The sequence below is a fragment of the Montipora capricornis genome, chromosome 3 (genome assembly GCF_036669925.1).
Source record: "Montipora capricornis isolate CH-2021 chromosome 3, ASM3666992v2, whole genome shotgun sequence".
In the NCBI taxonomy this organism is placed as follows: Eukaryota; Metazoa; Cnidaria; class Anthozoa; order Scleractinia; family Acroporidae; genus Montipora; species Montipora capricornis.
The window spans coordinates 54,371,259-54,377,628 of NC_090885.1; the positions used below are offsets into that span (position 1 = coordinate 54,371,259).

General features: G+C 41.0%; 1 pseudogene; it reads right to left on the reverse strand.

The window, feature by feature from the left end:
* The window catches only part of LOC138042092 (uncharacterized), a 4,519-nt pseudogene extending 2,322 nt beyond the window's left edge, over positions 1-2,197 (reverse strand).
* Positions 2,198-6,370: the final 4,173 nt, after the last annotated feature.

Sequence of the window (6,370 nt, forward strand, 5' to 3'; positions counted from 1 at the left end):
ACATTAATTGGGAAACAGAAGCCTCCCCTTGTCCCTCCTCCACACTCGTAGGGCAGGTAGTATTTACCCGAAACTGTTTTGGCGGAGGACAGTCACTGAGATAAAGGGATGCATGTCTTCTTTTGGCTGGCAGTTTTCGTGCTGGAACGGGTGGGCTGCTGTCGGCTGGAACCGGATGTGGCCATTTTTCAGTTGGTCCGTTTCTACCTACAAAGTTCTGTTAAAGATAAGGCATAGATTCCAGGTAATTAATTTCTATTGTAGGGAATGCTGTATCAAGAAACAAGCAAAAGAGCTTACTTACTGACGAGCACACTGCCTTATGTTTGTTTACGCGTTCCAAGTTTAACTGTTCGTGCGGTCTTCCGCAGTTTTTATCCATCGCTTGCATTTTTCTAGCTCCGTCTTCGGCTTGGGGAACAAAAAAAAATCGTCCTCCATTCAGTCGCTCGGGATATCTCTCATCTGCATTGCATGTTCCCCACGCACAACGCAAAACCGTCTTCTGTTACAAACTGACTACGCGTACGATCAGCTGGTATGTTTGTGGGACAAGATGGCGGCCGCTCACACTCTTTCTTGTGATTGGTTGGCATTAGCGTTGCTGATTGACAGGTCTGAACTATGAATAGACGAGATGCTTCCGTGAAGCATACACTGGGTTGCCTGTGGTACGTGTTACAGAAAATCAGAAGGCACTGAATTTTGTGGTATTGAACTACAGCATTCCAGTCTCTGAAGAATAACAAATAAAAGACAAGCGAGAAATATTGGCTTCCGGGCTGACATGTTGATAATTTTCGAGTTCCCTCACAACTTTTTTTCACCACAAGTTTAAGCGTGCCGTCTGAGCATCTGACAGCTTTGTAATAATGAAGTTCACTGAAGTTAAGCCCTGCCCGGCGGAGTTAGTATCAGGATGGGAGACCAAAACAAAATACCCCTCATAAAACAGAAGCATCGGACCGAAAATACTATGAACGCTAACAAATGCGAACTCAGCAAGGTACATATTTTGTTAGCTTGCTTTATGTAAAACAAGAACATCATTCTAAAAGCTTATTCTACGCAAAAAGTAGGTTCTGGAGGTAATTTTCAGAGTGGAAATCAAGGTTACGCGGCAGACGGCAAATACAAACTCACGATTTAATTCAGTTAACACACCAGAAAGACGCTAACCTCATTTTGGTAAGAAAATGCTTTACTATTGCCATAAAAAACTATCCAGTTAAGCTCGCATATCATAAAACATGATGAATTCGTAAAGGCCACCTTTTCCAGCTAACAATTTTTTTAAACAAACAACATATTTGCTATTAGAGGCAAAAACCCCTTCTATTTCATTACGTGCGTGAAGAGAAGAAACTCAATCGTGTCAAATATGCGCAATATTGCAACAAACTAAATTTCAGGATCAAATCGTTTCCATGAAGAACCTTTTCCTTGAATAATGAAGCACAAAATACACGACAAGCTTTCTTTCAAATAATTCTTGGCTGTTACATTTCCAATTATTTTTTTACCTGAAGACTGTGCAGAGTTGATCACAGATCTACGTAAGGTGTTCGATTCGTTCAATCGTTCTCTGTCTTTGTTGAACCCATAAGTTACCAGAGAATTTTTCCATTTGGTTTCAGTGTTCTACATAACAGCACTTTTGGTTAAATATTATTTTAGAAATACAGCTCACTTTGATTTAGGCTCGACGGGCGATAGATTGTTGTCGAAGTCCATTACTCGTCGCTTTTGAGATTCCAGGTGTTGGTTTTTCACCGCCTGCCTAGTTTATCCAACTGACTTTCCATTATTGAGCTTCATAAGGGTATATTTTATTCAAAGATCCACTAAAACGCAACTAGCGTTACATGACTTTCGACGCCATTGCAGGCTAAGTTAATGATTCTCCTATGTCCACCAGAGAAATCTACGCATTTCCACTACCCTCTCGATCCTAAGAAAATACGCGCAGAGGGCTCTATGCACAAAGACACCACTTACCAGGGGAGTAACAGGCAAGACTTTTACCGACACGGAAAATTAAAAAAAATAAAATAAATCTACCCATTTTCCGACTGGGATTGCCATACGGCAACCCAATAATTACAGAAAACGTCAAAATGTGGTAAGAACATCAGTGACACACTCGGCTATTCGCCTCCTGTGCCACTTTTTCTTTCTTACCACATTTTGACGTCATCTATGATCTATTACTGAACAGACGCACGGCAACATGGAATCTATTTGTTAAATAGATGCACTTGAGTTGTTTGGATCGAGAGCACCGTGAAGCTAGAGTTCCCGTCGGCTATCGCTTCCTGCAACTCTTAAACTTCTATCGTATTCGCCACGCTTCCTGCGTGCCCTCATAACTCGATAGACGCACACAGGGCACGAACCAATTTTTAATTACCATTTTTTGGCAGCCATATTGGTGTTTCTCCGAGGTTTGCCATGCCAGGTATGTCAATGTGGCGTCTCCACAACGAGATTTTTAAATTTGTGCGAAAGATTTTAACCAATAACTCAAGTACAGGCAAGAGCAAACACCTAAGACTTGGCAATTGTTTAGTAATCTACTATAACGTCTAAAATTCGTGAGTTCATTCATTGCATGGCTTCGATTTACATTTTTGATGGAGTGAGAGTGAAAACGTTTTATACAAGGTTTGTGTTTTAAAAAGAAGTGTGACTGTATTTCATCTTCACTCAGGCTTGCAGTCTCCCTAAAACTTTCTTTTTGAGGCATGTCGTAAAATCCCGGTCGTAAGCCCTGGGAATTTAAAACTTCGTGAGGGGTATTGGGTGGGCTTATCAAGGGAAACTTTTATCCAGTGGGGCTTTTAAAGGGTATACAAAAACGTTTTGCAATGAAACGATATCAAATAAGTCGAGAGTGACGATTGGCAGTGTTAAAAGACGTTTTCTAGACTTGCCTCCAAGTCGAGCTTTAAAGCTGAGCGTGAGGCTCGCGAACCAGAACGAGCGCGGATATTTATAAGCGCCGAAGGGAAATCTCTTAGCGCCGCCCCGCAAGGAGCTTTGAGAAAGTCGAGAGGTTTTCCTGGATTTACTGGTCTTTAATTAAGCCTGTTTTGCACTAAAGGAGCTACTTCAATGGCATTTGATCTGCACTTTCATGCCTTGTTCTGGGAAGTGACTACTGCTAAGGAACAAGAAAATGTAGAACAGGACTTATATGGAATTAGAAGAGGAGGGAACTGGAGCATATAAGCGCAATAATGTTTTGCCTGCATGTAGATGGGCCCATAAGCATTGGGGCTTATAATCAAGGGGGCAGGGCGCTTACTTATAACCGGAATTTTACCGCGTGTCAGAAATTTCTCGCAAACCTACAGTCATTAGTTGACACACTACGGACCAAAAAGCTGCAAACCTCCTACGATACGACGATTCTCCTTTCGCGGGCCCGCACTATTCGCGGAGCTTTAAAACGCCGCCTTCCACCCTCCTCTTCAAATATTCCGCGTTCATCCTTTCAGTAAATAGATGAACGTCATTAAGGCATAACACATTTTAATTGAGATCATCGTCTCGATCAGGAGCCATAATTATTATGGCTCCTGTCTCGACCTAATTCATTAGAATGACAAAAGGTAGCCCTCTCCACTATTTTGCATGGGTTATTCGCGATTTGTATTTTTTATAAATTTTCATTAAAAAAAGTGATCACTTATAGCCAGGAGCGTGTTTATCCAATAGGTGGTTTGCAACCAATCTCAAGGGACACAGGCAACAACGCTGCAATGTAAAATTGCTGGTGGACGAACAACAGGAGCTAATGAGAGATCTTTTGTTTTTGTCCACCAACGATCACATAACGTGCAAACCACCTATACCCTTATACTCTCGTGACTCCTGTATGTCTGAAAGAAAATAAAATTAAGCCACAACAAAAAAAAACATTGTTTTTTGTCTTTTATTTTCAAAGATTACGCTTTTATTACGATTGTCAACTCTCCAAGAGACGATAGCAAATGTTCCCCAACGGAGTGCTTTGGAAGAGATGTTTCTTCTAAGTGCGCATTTCGTTTCTCTGAGACGTGGCATTATTCTTTGTATTTTTTATAACCTTGCATTAAAAAGGTACTTGTGCCTTTCTGTTACTGGCATAGTTATTGACATAAAGAAAAAGCCCCAATAGCGCTTTATGTACAACTGCTCCATCCCGTCGAGCGCTTTCAGAGGATCAGTCGTAACTATTGATCACGAATTGTCCGCGAGGAACTACGGTCTCCCAAACGTATTGGCATGTACATGCCATGTACATCAGAGCATGAAATGAAAACTGCTTTGCCCCTTCATTATTCCTTAGTAAAAAAAAAAAAGTCTCCGCTTACGAGCCAGAAGGCTCATCAGGCCGGCGCTTATCTCCGGTTTCTGTAGCATGAAGCGACTAGGAGTATTTGCACTCCCCCCTGGATGGGATGCTAGTCCATCGCAGGGTTACCCCCAGCATTACGCCGGTACCCATTTATACACCTGGGTGGAGAGAGGCACCGTGAGAGTAAAGTGTCTTGCCCAAGAACACAACACAATGTCCCCTGCCAGGCCCCGAACCCGGACCACTCGTTCCGGAGTCGAGCGCACTAACCATGAGGCCACCGTGCCTCACCGTGCCTTATTCCTTAGACACCACTTCATTTCAACTCATTCCTCTTGTAAAGTTGTGTTTTACTTTATTTATTTATTTATATATTTATTTATTTATTTGTTTGTTTGTTTGTCTATTTATTGATTTATTTATTTATTTATTTTATTTATTCATTTTGTTTATTCACCGTACTACTCAGGAGAAAGAAAGGAAAAGAAGATTACAAATGCAGGATAATTGAATAACAATTCCGAGGAAACCTTAAAGAAACCATAAAGTTTGTAACATAGAATCGGGTTTCCTCACGACATTCAACTACTAATACAAGGGCTAACCAGAGGGTACAAGATTAAAAATGATACTTCGAAAACTAAAGTAATAGGTAGTACGTAAGACGAAAAGTACTCCAATGTCACTGTTTTGTGTAATCAAAGCTTTTCTTCGAAAGCTTCTCCAAAGGGAGAACTTATGCACCTATCAATGTTAAGCCGCTGGCGTGGGAGGCCGGGCATAGGAGGGGGAACGGACGTTACAAGTCTGCCCGTGGTAGGGACTTTTGATCATTCGTTGAGTTCCGGGGATCGGGACTTTGGACTTTAACCGTTAGAAGAGCGGGGTCCACTGACGCCATCTTGGCTGCTCGCCATCTTGAATGACCGAGAAAGACTGAAGAATAGTACCGCCCTTTTGGAATTACCCAGAAGTCACTAGAAGCAAACCGATTCTCTGCGATTCCCTCAACGCCATGGACTGAAACTCTAAAGCCTTTTATGAGGCAGTCATCTATATTCACCTTGTGCGCAGTGAATTTTGTTTCCAAGCAAGCGTATATAATACTAAAACCGAGACCGAAATACTGAATTTCATTTTCATCGGCTCACTATTTGTCACATTATAAGTACTCTTATGGGGCTTTTTTGAATATTTCTCTCTTTTATATGAAGTTTAATATTTTATTTCCGTTGTTCCTATTTACAATTTAAGTAATTAACATGTCACATTCTTTTTTCCTTCACAAAGTATGTGGTTCTATTTTTAGTCAGTCCTTTAGGGCATAGTTTAAAGTTTAAAAGCGGAAACGTTTTAGAAACGTTTCAGCTATAATATTTGTTGTCTTAAACATGGCCATGAGCTATAAAAGGATGGCAATTCAAGTAAACAAAAGTAGCATAACAGTTCGTGAAAAGATACCAGAATTTCCCTGTTGTATTGTCTTGTTTAGTAGTATCAGTTGAGACAGTCCTCAAAATTTTAACATACTTTCCAGATGAACTATGGAACTACATGACAATTTTCCATTATAACAGATGTTACATTTTGAAGTCATTGCATTGTTACCTTTTAAAAAATAAAATGTATAATTTCTGCCCCTATTTCTTTTTTACCTATGCATTTTTGGGAGGAAGATGGGGTTGGGGAATTTGCACTCTTCTGCCCCAGGATGACTTCCCTGGGGCCGGGCATTTGAACAGAAAAATTTTCTGATCTGAGTTCAAATCCCCCGCCTATGCCCGGCTTCCCCCCCCCCCCCCCCCTTCCCCACCAAGCAGCTTAACATTGATACATGTAGGTGCATTATAAACTCTGCATGTGACTGGTACCACTTAAACTGAATCAATGAATGAAATTTTTGCGCCTCTTATTGTATATGGAGAGAAAGTTCACAGAAGAGTTCCCACTACTAGTAGCCGTAGTAGCAAACCTCCAAGTTATCTGCATAAGTCCAAACAAAAGCCTTTTGTTGTTTATTACGCTTAG